General features: G+C 35.1%; 1 pseudogene across 1 annotated transcript in view; it reads right to left on the bottom strand.

Annotated features, from left to right (window-relative positions):
• LOC307190369 (small ribosomal subunit protein uS17-like) overlaps positions 1-17,938 on the bottom strand; it is a 792,466-nt pseudogene extending 774,528 nt beyond the window's left edge. Inside the window, exon 1 of the transcript XR_013831759.1 lies at positions 17,622-17,938. The product of XR_013831759.1 is annotated as a small ribosomal subunit protein uS17-like (transcript). The remainder of the gene's footprint in view (positions 1-17,621) is intronic.
• Between the last annotated feature and the right edge of the window lie 663 nt (positions 17,939-18,601).

The raw sequence follows: 18,601 nt of genomic DNA, 5'->3' as shown, positions 1-18,601 counted from the left end.
GTTAATATGGTGTATCACATTGATTGATTTGTATATATTGAAGAATCCTTGCATTCCTGGGATAAACCTCACTTGATCATAGTATATGATCCTTTTAATGTGCTGTTGGATTCTCTTTGCTAATATTTTTTTGAGGATTTTTGCATCTATATTCATCAGTGCTATTGGTCTGTAATTTTCTTTTATTGTAGTATCTTTGTCTGGTTTTGGTATCTGGGTTATGGTGGCCTCATAGAATGAGTTTGGGAGTTTTCCTTCCTCTGTAATTTTTTGGAAGAGTTTGAGAAGGATGGGTGTTAGCTCTTCTCTAAATGTTTGATAGAATTCGCCTGTGAAGCCATCTGGTCCAGGACTTTTGTTTGTTGGAAGATTTTTCATCACAGTTTCAATTTCATTACTTGTGATTGGTATGTTCATATTTTCTATTTCTTCCTGGTTCAATCTTGGAAGGTTATACCTTTCTAAGAATTTGTCCATTTCTTCCAGCTTGTCCATTTCATTGGCATAGAGTTGCTTGTATTAGTCTTAAGATGCTTTGTATTTCTGCAGTGTCTGTTGTAACCTCTCCTTTTTCATTTGTAATTTTATTGATTTGAATCTACTCCCTCTGTTTCTTGATGAGTCTGGCTAATGGTTTATCAATTTTGTTTATGTTCTCAAGGAACCAGCTTTTAGTTTTATTGATCTTCGCTATTGTTTCCTTTGTTTCTATTTCATTTACTTCTGCTCTGATCTTTATGATTTCTTTCCTTCTGGTAACTTTGGGTTTTGTTTGTTCGTCTTTCTCTAGTTCCTTTAGGTGTAAGGTTAGATTGTCTATTTGAGATTTTTCTTGTTTCTTGAGGTAGGCTTGTATAGCTATAAACTTCCCTCTTAGAACTGCTTTTGCTGCATCCCATAGGTTTCGGATTGTTGTGTTTTCATTGTCATTTGTCTCTAGGTATTTTTTTATTTCCTCTTTGATTTCTTCAATGACCTCTTGGTTATTTAGTAACGTATTGCTTAGCCTCCATGTGTTTGTGGTTTTTACGTTTTTATCTAATCTCATAGCGTTGTGGTCAGAAAAGATGCTTGCTACAATTTCAATTTTTTTAAAGTTACTGAGGCTTGATTTGTGACCCAAGGTGTGATCTATCCTGGAGAATGTTCCATGAACACTTGAGAAGAAAGCGTAACCTGCTGTTTTTGGATGGAATATCCTATATAGATCAATTAAATCTATCTGCTCTATTGTGTCATTTAAAGCTTGTGTTTCCTTATTAATTTTCTGTTTGGATGATCTGTCCATTGGTATAAATGAGGTGTTAAAGACCCCCACTATTATTGTGTTACTGCTGATTTCCTCTTTTATAGCTGTTAGCAGTTGCCTTATGTATTGAGGTGCTCCTATGTTGGGTGCTTATATATTTATAATTGTTATATCTTCTTCTTGGATTGATCCCTTGATCATTATGTAGTGTCCTTCCTTGTCTCTTGTAACATTGTTTATTTTAAAGTCAATTTTATCTGATATGAGTATTGCTACTCCAGCTTTCTTTTGATTTCCATTTGCATGGAATATCTTTTTCCATCCTTCACTTTCAGTCTGTATGTGTCCCTAGGTCTGAAGTGGGTCTCTTGTAGACAGCATATATATGGGTGTTGTTTTTGTATCCATTCAGCAAGCCTGTGTCTTTTGGTTGGAGCATTTATTTCATTCACGTTTAAGTTAATTATTGATATGTATGTTCCTATTATCATTTTCTTAATTGTTTTGGGTTTGTTTTTGTAGGTCCTTTTCTTCTTTTGTGTTTCCACTTAGAGAATTTCCTTTAGCATTTGTTGTAGAGCTGGTTTGGTGGTGCTGAATTCTCTTATCTTTTGCTTGTTTGTAAAGTTTTTGATTTCTCCATCGAATCTGAATGATATCCTTGCTGAGTAGAGTAATCTTAGTTGTAGGTTCTTCTCTTTCATCACTTTAAACATATCATGCCACTCCCTTCTGGCTTGTAGTGTAGTTAACCTTATGGGAGTTCCCTTGTATATTATTTGCCATTTTTCCCTTGCTGCTTTCAATAATCTTTCTTTGTTTTTAATTTTTGCCTATTTGATTTCTATTTGTCTCATGGTATTTCTCCTTGGGTTTATCCTGTATGGAACTCTCTGCACTCCCTGGACTTGGGTGGCTATTTCCTTTCCCAAGTTAGGGAAGTTTTCGACTATAATCTCTTCAAATATTTTCTCAGGTCCTTTCTCTGTCTCTTTTCTTTCTGGGACCTCTATAGTGGAAATGTCATTGTGTTTAATGTTGTCCCAGAGGTATTTTAGGCCAGGCAGCCTTCTTCTAATGGTAGACAATGTCTGGGATGTGAATGCATAAGAATTCTATCAGGTTGCTTACTCTCACTGAAACCCCTTCAGGGGAGTTTGAAAAAAAACACACTTGAAGATGTAATACACAATCATTCTCAGAGACCTAAAGCAATGTTTAAAAGAAGTTTTCTCTCCAGGTGAAAAATGAAAATGCAATTTCAGGAAAAACCTTCTAATTTTTTTTTTCTGTCTTCTTGAATCTGTCATGGAAGGATTGCACTGATGGCCTTATTATTGACTGTTGACAGTTTGCTTAAAAAAAACTTGATAGGGCTTCCCTGGTGGCACAGTGGTTGAGAGTCTGCCTGCCAGTGCAGGGGACACGGGTTCAAGCCCTGGTCTGGGAAGATCCCACATGCCACGGAGTAACTGGGCCTGTGAGCCACAACTGCTGAGCCTGCGCGTCTGGAACCTGTGTCCCACAACAAGAGAGGCCGCGACAGTGAGAGGCCCGCGCACCACGATGAAGAGTGGCCCCCGCTTGCCGCAACTAGAGAAAGCCCTCACACAGAAACTAAGACCCAACACAGCCAATCAATCAATCAATCAATCAATAGAAATGCTGTAGAATTATTAAAAAAAAATAAAAAAGTAGAACTTGATAAAACACAATACTTGCTTTTCTACTATCAGGGAAAAGGAAAGAGGTAGGGATAATTCTAAATTGCAGAAAATGACACAGTCATTATTGTCTGGCCTGCGAATGCATTGTTTATCATTAAAATTATACCTATCCAGGACTGTTTTCTGGTATAACTCTGGTCCATAGGATTTAATGAGAAACAAAATAACAAATTAACCTATTTGCCAAAATGTTAAGAGAATTTATTGACTTCATGGTATCCTCAGTGTCACAGGAATTAAGAAATATTTTACTATACTCTAATTTCTTCATAGATCATAGCAAGGTTGCTTACTCTCACCGAAAGTGAGAGTAAGACTCCAATTTGCATACCAAATAGGAGAAAGAATAAATTTTATTCAAGAATAATATTTTAATTCAATTAGCTGATATTAATTTTTTAAAAACCTTTATGCCATTCAAATCAATAAATGTTGAGGAAGAGAAAAAGCTGTCAGATCTGAAAGCCTATAACCTCTTAGACCTCTTCATAATTAATATCAGGTTTCTGTATATCAGAGTTCAACACAAGTTTTATTACAATGAATTTGCATTTGCTCAACAAAATATAATTGAAAGAGACTTCTGCTTCCATCTATGAAGGAGTAACAGGGAAGATATTTATCTTCCTGCCTTACACAATTTTAAAAAATTGACAAAATACTGAGACAACACTTTTTACACATTAGACAATAGGCAAGGTGGCCATTGGTCCCGAAAAAAGGAAAATAAATAAGGTGAGACCAACTGTATTAGTCAGCTTGAGCTCCTATAACAGAATACCATAGATTGAGTGGCTTAAGGAACAGAAATGTATTTCTCACAGTTCTCAAGGCTGGAAGTCCAAGATCAGTGTGCCAGCATGGTTGAATTCTGGTAAGGGCCCTCTTGCTGGCTTTCAGAGAGCCACTTTCATGTTGTGTCCTCACATGGCAGAGAGAGGGAAAGAGAGCTCTGGTCTCTTTCTCTCCTCATAAGGCCACTAATCCCATCATGGGAGTCCAACTCTCCTGAACTCATCTAAACCTAAGTACCTTCCAATGACCCCGTCTCCAAATATTGTCACATTAGGCACTACAGCTTCAACATATGGATTTGGGGAAGACACAAACATTCCATCTAAAGCATCAATAATTGTCCCAGTTTACTGAATGGCATTAATAAAGCCTGGCAAACCTCCTGAGTTGAGAAGACAGTTCAGAATTCAAGAGGTATATGTTAGCTGGAATTTTTTTTTTTTGGTAGCTAGAATTTAAAAGACAGATAATTGGAAAAAAATAAAGCTGCATAAAGAGAATTCCAGAGATCTGCAAAGAGTACCTAATGAGTCTTCATCTGAATAATGACTATGCAAGGCATGGGAAAGAATCATCAGAAGGATAAGATGTAATAGTTCTTGGAGCTCACACAGGACAAGAATAGTTTGTATTCCTTCTTCCTAACACATGAAGCATCAAGTAGAGTCCTCAGAAGAGTATTACCTCAAGATAGGGCCAAATTAGTCATGGAGAAACTGCCTAACAGCTCAAATGGACCAAATTGTTTCCAAGTAACTTGATTGCTGCATCCCATAAGAAAGCTCCCAAAATACTTAAGAAAATAAGAACTCCATCACCCTGCAAAGTAAAATTTACGATGCTGGGTATCCAACAAAAATTACCAGATATGCAACAAAGCAGGAAAATATAAAATCATAATGAGAGAAAAATCAATCTATATAGACCCAGAAATAACACAGATGATAGAATTAGCAGTGACAACAAAGCAGCTATTATAAACATACCTCATATGTTCTAGAAGGTTAAGAAAAATGAGCATGATAAGATATGGCCTATGAAAAAAATCAATCATTTAGAGATGAAAAATTCAATATCTTAACAGATTCACTTGATAAGATTAATAGCATTTAGACAGTGTAGAAGAATGACTAGTGCCCTTGAGGACATGACAATTGAAATTGTATGAAATAAAACACAGAGGGAAAAATACTGAAAATAAATGAACAGAGCACATCAGTGAGCTGTGAGAAAACATAAAATCAGACTAAAATGCATTTAACTGGAGTCCAGAGGGAAAGGAGAAACAGGAGAAGAAAAAAATTTTTGAAGAAATAATAGCCCCAAATTATCACAATTTAATGAAAATTATAAATTCATATATCCAAGAAGTTCAGTGAACCTCAAGCACAACAACTATGATGAAAACTACACCAAGGCCTACTGTAATCAAATTGCTCAAAACCAGTTAAAGAGAAAATCTTAAAAGCAATTAGGGGTTAAAAAAAAAAAAAAAAAGAAGAGGAACAGAGGAACAAAGATAAGAATGATAGAAGACTTCTTATCAGAAACAGTGCAGGCCAAAAGACAGTGTAGCAACATCTTTAAAGTAGTGGATGAAAAACTAGCAGATATTTTCCAATAATTAAGACAAAATGAAAAAAAAATTTGACATACAAAAGCCGCAAGAATTCATCATCAATAGATCATCACTATAAGAAATGTTAAAGTCCTTTAGACAGAAAGAAAATGACACTAAATAGAAATCTGAATAACACAAGAAATAGTAAATATATAGGCAGATATATGAGTCTTTTTTTTTTAATTAATTGAAATATGGATGGATAATCCACATCATTTAGCTGCTGCTGCTGAGTAATAAACCACCCTAAAACTTAATGGTTTAAAATAATTATTTACTTCTTTTGGGTATGGGTCATTTAGATAGTTCAACTGTTCTAGGCCATGCCTGGCTGATCTTGGTGAGCTCAGTTGTGCATCTGCAACTAGCTGGCTAGTCAATTTAGCAATTAGCTAACCTAGGATTGCCTCAGCACAGATGGCTTAACTTTATCCATAAGTTCCCTCTAGCAGGCCAACCTGGGCTTATTCTCATGACATGGCAGAGGTCTAAGACTGAGAAATCTCAATTGTGCAAAAAGAAAATAGAAATGCACAGTCATTTTTCAAGCCTCTGCTTGTGTTACATTTACTAACATCCCATCATCTAAAGAAAGTCACATGGCCAATCTCAGAGTGGGAAGGGACTACAAAATTTTAAAAATTTCAAGGCAAAAGTATGGATACAGAGAAGCCGTTAACTGGGAGCAGTAACACAATCAATCTATTATGCCCATCTATTTTAGTGATTGTGGATTAACCTACCTACCTAGATAATTCATGCACATACAAACATATACTACATAGTCTACACAAAGATAACCTCAGAATTTATGCTGCTTAGATATTTTTTAAACCTCTTTCTCATCATGAGTGATAATCACAAAACTATGGTTGGCAGAGAAGTAAAGATACAGGGGTAAAGGTAAAAGAACAGGTGTACAGAGAAAGCAAAAGGAATGTATGAAAAGGAGCTATGCTTGCAGCAGATTGAATCTGAGATATTTTAGGGTATTGAGAAATGTAACAAACCAGGCATACAGGAAGTTCAGACCAAAGGCAAAGAGAGAGGCAGGAAAGAGATGCGAGACACCATAATTAAGAAGAACCTATAGTGAAGCCAAAATTTCCTCTGGCCAAAGTTTATTTTATCCTTTCCTGGGTGTGCAACCTGAAACAACCGGTAGAATTACTAACTGAATATACCAAGGAGAAGTCTAGAGTGACATCTGTGAGATGGATAGTACTATTTAAGGAGGAATCAAGTTTTATACTGATCCATAATCTCCACAGTAGGGTATGATCCTTCCACTAGTCATCAGTTTTCAAAAGAGATGAAAATATGATGAAAAAGAAAGAGGGAAAAGGCCTCCAGTCTATAATTGGAATGTAATGAAATGTTTCTATGAAGCAGTAATCAGTTTGGTTTCTTCTACAGCTCATTTAGATACAAAGCCCTTATCGCATGGCACTTCTGCCTGAGTAGTGTAACAATGGACTCTGCTATTGACCTTTAATAGAAAATATATTTAATTGTATTAAATACAATTATATTGTAATTATGCTTGAGTGGTACAGTGATATTCATTATTGTGTTTTACAGAAAATGTGCTTAATTTTCTAGTGAACTGATCTCATACAAATTAAATTTGCAATTAAAAAAATTTTTTTTCAAAACCAAATTGTATTTGGGATGCTACATTTTTTATGTTAAGTAATGTTTTCATGAATAAAATATAATTCATATTCTTCTAACTTTAATTCATTTGTTCTGGTATAATATAGGAATTCCAAGAGAAAAGAGATAGAAATAAAGGGTGTAAGGAAAAAAGAAAGCACTGAAGGGAGGAACAAAGAAAGCAATGAAAGAAGGAAAAAAGCAAAGGGGGAGGGAGGGTACAGAACAAATACAGAGTATAATCTCCTTTGGGATGTGTGTAAATAATTGTTGAAGAGTATAGGAAACTATCAATGATTAAATCTAGAAATAGAACTAAAGGTATTTAAACACAGACTGGGTGGCCAAGTCTATTCTAGTATCTAGTAATAGTCTATTCTAGTTGCTTGAGTCCCAATCAAAACCTAAAGCACAAAGAAATAAGTCACTGGAGAACCTAGTGACATACCTGACCAGCATCATTAACTATTAGTTATGAAGTTATTTTCACATACAACATAATCTAAATATAGAGAATACTTTAAAAAAAGTAATAGTTATATTTAAATATGTCTTCATCTTGAAAATTTTATTTTTAAAGAGAGGCAATATGGTTTACTGCAGGAGTTGACAAATTCAACCCACTACCTGTTTTTGTAAATAAAATTTTATTGTAAATAAAGCTACCCCCATTCATCTATAACTGCTTCTGCACTACAGTGGCAGAAGTGAGTAGTTGCAACAGAAGCTATATGGCCCATGAGGCCTAAAATGTTTACTACTTATCCCTTTACAGAAAAAGTTTATCAATCCCTGGTTTAATGGAAGGATTTGAAAGGATGATAGGAAAAGTACCTGGCACAGGAGAAAACCAGGAAATGGTAGCAAGTACATTTAAGAATAAGGAGATAAATAACAAAAGAAAAAGCTAAAAGAAAAATGTTTGCCTCTTGGTAATGTGAATTGGAAGTCTATCAGACTATTTTGCATTATTTATCCACACAACTATAGGACTTCCATTTCTCTGATTAAAAATTATTTCACTTAAAAGAACATTTCTATCAATGATTTTTAAAGTATGGTGTTTGTATAGGAACCAACAAATCCAGCATTGCAACAACAAACATGTATGGAGACTTCAAATATGATGAAAGTGTCACTGTACATCTATGAAGAAATAGTGAATATTTTAGTAGACAGAATTAAAAATGTAGTCTTACTACACAAAATTTTTTAAAAAGAAAAACTTAAGTCACTCCTTATTTTCTCCTCTATAAGAAGGTGGACTCCAAAAGGAGCAATGTTCTAAATTTAAAGAAAAACTACAAAGCTAAAAGAAAAAAATTAAAAATATCTTTGTGACTTAAGGGTTAAGGAAGCCCTCTTAAGCAAGACCCACCAAAATTGATAGATTTAACTACAAATAAAGCCTTGTATAGGATTTTCAAAAATGACAAATCAAGATGATAGATTTTCATTCTACTAATAATGACAAAAAAACTGACAAAAATTAGTAACTGGAATAAACAAGGAACTACTGCAAACCAACAAGAAAAAAAGACAGGAAAAACAAGTTTCAAAAAAAATAAAATACATTAATAGGTAATTCATATAAGGGGAATTTCAACAGACAGAGAAAGACAAATATCACAATACTGCTTATATGTGGAATCTTAAAAATGGTACAAATGAACCTATTTACAAAACAGAAATAGAGTCACAGATGTAGAAAACAAACTTATGGTTACCAAGGGGTAAAGGGGGGAGGGAGAGAGAAACTGGGAGATTGGAATTGACATATACACACTACTATATATAAAACAGATAACTAATAAGAACCTACTGTATAGCACAGGGAACACTACTCAATATTCTGTAATGACCTATATGGAAATAGAATCTAAAAAAGAGTGGATATATGTATGTGTATAACTGATTCAGTGTGCTTTTTATTTACAAATATTTGGAGACTTTCCAGATACTTTCTCATTAATTTTCAGGTTCATTAGCTAACATATTCTGAATTATTTTAATCATTTTAAATTTATTTAAGCTTGTATTATGACTCAGCATATGGTATTTCTTGGTGAATGTTTCACGTGAGCTTGGCAAAAATGTGTATTCTGCAGTGGTCAGATTAAATGGATTTATACTACTATTCATATCTCTATATTCTTACCGGATCACGTACTGAGAGGTAAATATTGAAATGCACAACTATAATTGTGGTATTGCCTATTTCTCCTTTCTTTTCTATCAGTTTTGCTTCATGTATTTTGAAACACTATTATTAGACCCATACACATTTTGCATTGTTATAAATTAATAAGTGAACCATTTTATCATTATAAAATATTTCCCTTTATCTCTTATAATAATCCTCATCCTGAGGAATATTTTGTATAATATTAATATAGCCAGTCCAGCTTTCCTATTTTTAGTATTTGCATAGTATAACTTTCTCTCGTCCTTTTAATTTTAACCTATCTGTATCTTTAATGTGCACCTCTTGTAAATATATAGCATATAGTTGAGTCTTGCTTTTTTATTCAGGTTTACAAGGTCCTACTGTATAGCACAGAACTATATTCAATATGCTATGATAAACCATAATGGAAAAGAATATTTAAAAAAAGAACGTATACATATAACTGCATCACTTCGCTGTACAGCAGAAATTAACACAACACTGTAAATCGACTATATTTCAACCAAAAAAAATTGATATCTAGTTTTAGACTCTGTTTTTTAGTTTAAGTGATAAATTTATTGATATTTAAAATGGTTGTTTATATGATTGACTTTTAAGGCTACTATCCTGGGGATTCTTTTGTCCTGATTTTTTCTGATTCTTTATTTCTCTCTTTTTCTGGTTTTCCTTTTATTAATTAAGCAATATTTAGCAATCTACCTTGCCTTGGAATGTTTTATTAGCTTTAACTTGTGTCTTTAACGTATCAGATTCTACCTTCAAATAACATCATACCACTTCAGTTAACAGTATACCACTTCAGTTATAATAACTTTATAAGGTATACTTCTATTTTCAACACTCCCATTCTTTCTGTTAGTCTTATAAGTTTTACTTCTGCATATAATCATGATTAAGTACAATTTTATAGTTTTTCTTTAATAGTCAAAATAATTTAGATAAATTTTTAAATAAGATAAAAAATTAATTTACCCACCTATTTACCATTTCCATTGCTCTTCTTTCCTTTTTTTTTTTTTTTTTTTTTTTTTTGCGGTACGTGGGCCTCTCACTGTTGTGGCCTCTCCCGTTGTGGAGCACAGGCTCCGGACGCGCAGGCTCAGTGGCCACGGCTCACGGGTCCAGCCGCTCCGCGGCCCGTGGGATCCTCCAGACCAGGGCACGAACCCGCATCCCCTGCATCGGCAGGTGGACTCTCAAACACTGCGCCACCAGGGAAGCCCTCTTCTTTCCTTTATATAGATCCCAATTTCCATCTGGTATCATTTACTTTCAACCTGAAGAACTTCCTTTAACACTCCATGTCGTGCAGATTTGCTGGTGAAATAGTCTTTTAACTTTTGTTTTTTCTGAAAATAGCTTTTATTTGCTTTCATTAGCCTTCATATTTGAAGAGTATTTTCACTCTATATAAGATTCTAGGCTATAATTTTCTTTCACTACTTTAAGGTTGTCATTTCATTGTCTTCTGGCTTACATTTTTTCTGATGAGTAGATAGAATCATTCTTACTATTTCCCTGTATGTAATGTGTTATTTTTGTCTGGCTGCTTTTAATATTTTCTCTTTATCAATCTATTTTCAGTAGTTTGATCATAATGTGCTTGGATACGGTTTTATTTGAGTTCATCCCTCTTGCTTTTCTGTGATATTCATAAATATGTGCTCTCTATTTTTTTTTACCAAATTTGGAATTTTTTCAACCCTGATATTTTCAAAGTTTTTTTTTCTTCCCCAAATCTCTCCCTCCCTCCTATTGTGACTCCAAATTACACATATATAGGACCATTTATATATGGTCAGGTATAGACTGACAAGTCACTGAAGCTCTGTTCATTTATTTTCAGCTTTTCTTCTTTTGGCTTCAGTTTGCATAGTTTATTTTGCCCCTTTCTACTAATTTACTAATATTTTGCTCTGCAGTGAATAATCTGTTGTTAAACCTATCAAATTTTTTTTCCGATATTGTTTTTCATCTCTATGTCTCATTAGGATCCTTTTTATATCTTCTATTTCTCTATTGCAATTATTTTTTCTAATTATAGCTATATGTCAGTATTTTTTAATATCCTTGAACATATTTATAGTAACTTTTAAAGTCCTTATCTGATAATTCTATCATATCTGTAATTTGGGGACAGGTTTCTAATAAATGATTATTCTTCTGGTTATGGAACGTATGTTTCCGCTTCTTCACATGTCTCATATATTTTGGTTGTAATATGGAATAATGGATGCTACATTGTCGGGCACCTGGACTTTGTCATCTTCCTGAATAGAACAGTGGGTTTTATTCCATAAGGCAGTGCATTTACTTGGAGCCTGCTTGATTCTTTTAAGTCTTACTTTGTGATTATCATAGTGGTTCTAGAGTATCATTTATTCTAGGGCTAAATTAGTCCTACTTCTAGAGCATGGCCTTTCTAGGCTCTCTACTGAATGCTGAGAATGTTCAACAAGGTCCTTCTACTTTGACTGGATGGAACTTGAGTGCCTCTCAGCACTATACAATCTCAAGTCAGCTCACAACTCTCCAGTAGTTTTTTTTTTTCTCCAGTAGTTGTTCTTTGCTGGACCATATGGAATCTCACTCTGAATGTGCACAGGTTATTATTTGGCCAGATAGTCAAGTATACCCCTGTCAGATTTATGTTCTTTCTTCCCCATATGGCTCTCTTCTCCACAGCTGCCCTTCTGACCTACAAATTCCAATTTCCTCATGAGCCTCAAACTCTGAACTCTGAATACTCAGTTTAATGATACCAGTAGGTTCTATCTGGGCTCTTCCTTCCTGCACCGCAGTCCAGAGAGTGGTTCCAGGTAAAAATCCACTGCCTTGTAGTAATACAAATGTCTCATTCATGGCGTGGCTACCACATTCTCTGTCATTTTAGATGAAATTTCCAAGGCCAGCCTAATACAACTTATTTGCCTTTCCCTGTGCTGGTGTAAAATCTCTATCCAGATGTTCTTCATCAAATTCTGTCTTATAAGCACTTTATATTGTAGAAAAAGCCATTTTACCTTTTTTATGTTTAGAATTCTCACTATATTCTTCAGACTGCAGTTGGTTTGGGGATAAGAAGATGAGCTGGAGACAAGCCTTCCAGTAGGTAATTAATCACTTGTAATCAGCCCTTACAGCTATTTGCAGAAGGCGAGAGTCAAGTGGAGAAAGGACTTAACCATCTTTTCAGGGTTATTACAAATCCTGCTAAGGTTACCCTCATTAAAATTGCTATTAACTTTTCTTCCCCCATCAGGATAGTTAATTAATTCTTCCTTATATTTTAAGATTGAGGCAATTAAGGGGAAAAAAAATAAGAGTTAATGTGCCCACACATGGGGCAAACTGATTCCTTTAGGAGGTTGTTAGGAGAGTTTCAAAAAAGGCATATGAAAATGGAACTGTGGTAAGTTATTCTGAGGCCCAGCTCACAAGGCAAAAGTCAGCAATCAATGGATACTTCATATATCTACCTCACCAATTTGGCCTAAATTCTTTTATTTTGTCTTCCTGAACAGTGTTTTCCATTTTGATTTAGAAGATCCAGGTTTTACAAATCCTAAAGTTTATATAACTTAAGTTAGTCTCTTTAAGAAAAAGAATACTAAGACATTTCCAGAACCTTCTAAGGGGCCAGTGAAAATGGTAAATCTGCTCTTGTTGATATCCTCTTTACCAAATTGCATTTTTAAAAATCTTCTTCAGTCTATGTAATGACATTTTCTACTCCATTTTATCATCAGTGATTTTATATTATCTGTGCTTAGTTTATTCTTTATCTTCCCTATACATTTCTGTAACATCTGTGTACCTAGGGTGAATGCCTAATCTTTAAAAGTAAAATAGCCAATATTTTTTCAGCATTTACAATGTACTAGATAACCTCCTAAAGTTCTTCATGTATATTAGCTCATTTAATCCTACTAAAACTTTACCAAGTAGATACCATACTACGTTTTCCACATTTTAAAGATGGAAACACTGAAGCACAGAGAAGCATACAGCGTGTTGAAATGGCAGAGCTTGCCTCCAAACCCAGAACCAGGCTCCAGAACCCTGGATTCTCAAACACTATACTCTTCTGCTTCTCTCTGATTTATGGATGTTGAGGGTTGGAAGGACACATAAGATTTGGAGCAGTATTCTAGGCACCAAGGTCTCAGGAGCGTCTGGGTCCAAGAACCCCTAGTCAAACGTTGATCGGCAGATGCTGCACATTTAGAGCCCATGAGATCAAGAATAAGACTCCAGAAAACAACACTGAGTGTGTTACATCCTGTCCAGGTAATGCCTCATCCCACTGCTATTACTAGATATGAGTTGGTACGGTAATGGGAAGGAGCTGAACTAGAATGGACAGTGAAAGATGATGCAATGAGAGACTGCTTTGCATAAGCTATTGAATATTTACATTTTTTAGTCTCATTTGAGCTGCCCCATTGTCTACTTCTAGGACCCAGAAAACATCACTTATGATGTCAAAATATTTTTCTTTAAATTAAGCAAGCCAAATTGATCTCTGTCTTTATGACATTATCCTAGTGATTCCAGTAAGGCCAGAGTTACTGATGAGGGTGAGAAAAAGTCTTCAGTATCAGTAAAACAAACAGCTGCAGAACCAGAGCCTCTCTTCTTTTTTTTTTTTTTTAACTTTTTATTTTATATTGGAGTATAGCCGATTAACAATGTTGTGATAATTTCAGGTGCACAGCGATGCGACGCAGCCATACATATACATGTACCCATTCTCCCCCAAACTCCCCTCCCATCCCAGAGCCTCTCTTCTTAATGCACTTATCAATATCAAGAAATATTAGTTGCAATTATATAACGAGCACTATTTACAAAAATAAACATCTAGATATAATCCTGAAGATTCATATGCCATAAATCTGAAGTAGAACCCAGACATTTATATTTTTAGAGCTTAATTATGATTTTGATGTCCAGCCAGGGTGGAGAATTGCCTTAGTTGAGTGAGGGGGTGGTGAAATGGCATGGGAAGTAGAGGGCCATGGGGGTACATGAAGGAACACCCAATCTGGTTTGGGAGGTGGGATACAGATGAGTTTTTGGTGAATGTGGAATTGAAGCTGAGACTTGAAGGACGAGGAACGTTAAGTAGCTAAGAGCAAACACTGTAAAGAAAACAGTATATTTGAAAAGCCAAAGGACTTAAATAAGAATACCTGGCAGAAGCTAATTATGATTGGAGCTTTGATCACACTGGGGATGAGTAGGGCTGAAGATAGTTAAAGGTTCCCCAGGGAGGAAACTCAACAGAAGAGAGCCCCAGATTCATGCTTGAGCCCACTTACAAAGGAATTCAGTTGCCTTCAACCACAAGAATGAGCAAGTTATATCCAAATTCCTCCTTGGGAAATTCCCCCTCAGCCTACTACCTACAGCCTGACACATTCCTCAGAAAAATGAGGTGTGCCCAGCCGGCTGTGGCTCATGGAGCTGTTAATGGAAGCTTGCCTGACTTTCTTCAGAAGAGACCAGCAACCAGTCATGGGAAAAAAATATGTCTCTCACTTAACCCAAATTTTGTTCTAAATAATTTCTAAATTTGTTCTAAATCCTATTTACTTAATTTGTTTTAAATCCTATTTACTTAATTCAAACTCCTTATAACATAATCATGTTGTATGGGAAGCCATTTTGTGGGCAGAAATATTCATTTTAATATTAAATTTTAACTACACAAATAATACATGAAAATATCCTCTGTATAATTAAAACATTAGACATACATTTTCTTTAACCTCTCTACCTATCTTAATTTATTCCTCAGATGTAAACACTGTGACCAATTTACTGTGTGTTTTTTACATGTTGTCACAGAAAATATGCAGTATTATTTTACAGATTTTCTTTTTAAAAAATACATAAATAGCATCATATTGGACTGCTGCTTTTTTCACAAAATAATTTTTTTCTTGGAATTGAGCAATGCTTTGTGCAAAATAAATACCCAATATACAAATAAATAATAATAAATGAATGAATAAGTAAATGATAATTTCAAAGATTAATGATTTCACACTCCTCAGTGAAGCAAATTTAAGTTTGAATATTGGCTCTACTACTCACTTATACTTTGGGCAAATCATAACTTCATTTAAGCCAATTCTTTACCTTTAAAATAGAGTTAATATGGCTTATCTCATAAGATTATTATAGTAAAGCACCTAGAAAAGTGTCTTTCCTAGAAAAAAAAAGATTTTATTTCTGCCTCATTTTAATTCACTCATAAAGCTTGGTACAACATTCTTCTCCTTCTAACTAGAGAGGTGGCTGATGGACTACAGGCAAAATCTTACAAATGCCTCCTGGAAATGTCCACCTGGGTATCCCAATTAGTGTATCCGAAATCACAGTGTTCTATCTTAAACAGGCTTCTCTTCCTCAGGAAGCTGTGTCCACTTGCTGGGTCATGTGGCCTCATCTTCGCACCTGGGTAGTTCATTCCACATCCTGGTCTTTTCCATTCACCTCTACAGCTCAGATCCTCATTGTAGCTTTCCGGGATTACAGTCCTAACCTTGTGACTAATCTCTCAGTCTCCAGAATCTTATATGCTTATCCCAATTCTTCTTTAGCCTTAATGACCAATAACTCTTTCTATCACCCAAGATAAGAGTCAGCATTCTTGAGCCTGTCATTTAGGGCTTTTCACCATCTGGCCCCAAGTGGTATTTCCAAACTTGTTTCTCATTCCCCATATACCAGTAGCTCCAACAAAATCAACTGTTCTCTGTTGACTGTGTCCTGTGCTTTCCAGTCTCTATGTCTTTGCTCATGTTGCTCCCATTATCTCAAACACTCTTTTTTCACACCCTCATCATTGCACATTTAATTCCACCAAGACAAAATGTAACATAGTGAATTTAAACACAGAGGTAAAGCCAAACATACCTGAGTTCAAATCCTAGTTCCATCCCCAGTTAGGTATATGACATATCTTTTTAATGTCTGTTTTCTTCACTTATTAAACTGGGGCAATAAGAGAAACTACTTCACAGGATTTGAAGAACCAATTTAGATAATGTATACAAACAGTTAGGCAGACAACTGGTGTAAGGTAATCATCAACTGTCACCATCAATACTATTTAAGGTCTACTTCAAGTGCCATTGCTTCCATAAGGTGCTCCCTGGTCCTACAAGATATTAAGTTATTTCTATCAATAAAAAGCAATAGCATTGCATCTGTGCCTCTTTTAAGGTACTTACAATTTTATGTTTTACTGTATAGTCACATTTCCCGTAATCACAATTTTTTTTAACCCGAAACTGCAATCGGTTTCCCAAAGGATTTTCAAGTCTATGTCAGTTGTATAAGGAAGACTCAGAGAAGTAGTTTGGATGTGGTAAACAGAGGTTTCTAAAATATTTTGTGTTTTGGTGGGGAATATGGCATAGACTATTTGAAATCAGAACTGTATTTTTAAAAAAACTCACAACACAAGGCCATAAGAATGCCATCCTCTTTGGGGATAGAGACTGGCTTCCTTTTTGAGCTCACTTAACACAAGACTCTATAAAATTTGTGTGAAAGAAATTCTATTTCTAGTAAAAGAATGAAGTAAACAGCAATACTCTAACGCTGAATCTTAAATCAGATGTTCTTTCCAATGCTAATTTTGTCTCTTCAAGTCCTCTATATAATAGATCTGGAAATAATGTTATATTAGATAATGTTTGCAAATGGGACAGATGGAAAAGTTCATTCTCCTGGGGTTGAGGAGAAATTTATTTTCACAAAACTTCTCTGGTGATATGTCTAATGTAAACTTTAGTGGTCCCAATGATCTTTTGAATTAATGATAATTTCAAATACAGCTCCAAAGCCCATAACTATGTAGAGCAGTATTTTAAAGGAATGATTGGTAAGACTTCTATCACCAAAACAATCAGACTTTCCTTATTTGACCAGGTAAGATTTAACTTATGTACACTAAGCTTTGTTTGTTTGTTTTTTAAGAAAATTAAAGACCAGGGGCTTCCCTGGTGGTACAGTGGTTAAGAATCCACCTGCCAATGCAGAGAACACAGGCTCGAGCCCTGGTCCGGGAAGATCCCACATGCCGCGGAGCAACTAAGCCCATGGGCCACAACTATAGAGCCTGCGCTCTAGAGCCCATGAGCCACAACTACTGACCCCACGTGCCACAACTACTGAAGCCCGTGAGCCTAGAGTCCGTGCTCTGCAACAAAGACAAGCCATTGCAATGAGAAGCCCACGCACCACAATGATGAGTAGCCCCTGCTCACCACAACTAGAGAAAGCCTGCGCGCAGCAATGAAGACCCAACACAGCCAAAAATAAATAAATAAATGAATGTATTTAATAAAGAATTTTAAATGTTACCTTGACTCTCTTTACTCTTTGTACTTTCTTTTCATGAGCACTGAGTGGAAAGCAATGCTCAGAATGTTCTGCTGCAGATAGATACATCTTGCAGCATTTCATTTCACAGAACCTGGAAACATAGAGGAAGCATGTCTCCTTGAACAGAGAAACGAAAGCAGCAATAAATATCTCTTTTGCAGCGGAAACTTTCCAGAACAACTTGTGCCATGAGTCTATCAGAAAATAAAAATCATTAGTAGTAAATATTAACAGAAAATTAAATTTTAAATTTATATATATACACACACATATGTAAACTGTGTGTGCATATATGATTTCAGATTGCTCACATACACTACTATATAATATGCTCTGTATTAATTATTACAAAATTCAACATGAAATTATGTGAGCAAAGCCTATAAACTACTGCATGTTTTCCTGAATAAATGTTTTAAAATCTGAATCACAGGAAAATGATAGCCACCTTTAAAAATTTAGCAGTAGATTTCAATAGAGCCAGCACAGCTTAATAAAAAAGTGTTAGTAAGTATCCTTATTTTGTCAAGCCCTGCCTTCCATGGATAGAAAGCTTGGCAGAAACAGTAGGTCAGGTATAAAAAAGAAAGATTCTGCTGATTAAAAAAATAACAGCCATGCTAGGAAGTATAGTGCATAAGTACATAATCATCCCATTCCATTTCTAACCCCCAGAATAAAGTGATTGCAGTAAAGGACAAAACCAGATAGGACCCCCCTTGAGATGCAAATGTTTTAAAACGACAATAATTCTGGGAAGGCTCTTCACTAGGACACTTTGAAATGGCAAAAGAAAAACCAAAAGGTACTTTTATTCCAGGAACAGCTGACCTGTAGTTAAGCCCAATGGCTAGATCCCCACACTGCAGCAAAAGAAAGAATCACAGTTCAATATTTAAAGCAGAAAATGTATATATTGTGTTGATAAAATGGAAGATTAGTGTTAAAAGGTGCCAAAT

The sequence above is a fragment of the Stenella coeruleoalba genome, assembly GCF_951394435.1.
Source record: "Stenella coeruleoalba genome assembly, chromosome: 8".
Classification (NCBI taxonomy): domain Eukaryota; kingdom Metazoa; phylum Chordata; class Mammalia; order Artiodactyla; family Delphinidae; genus Stenella; species Stenella coeruleoalba.
This window is presented reverse-complemented; position numbering and strand designations above follow the sequence as displayed.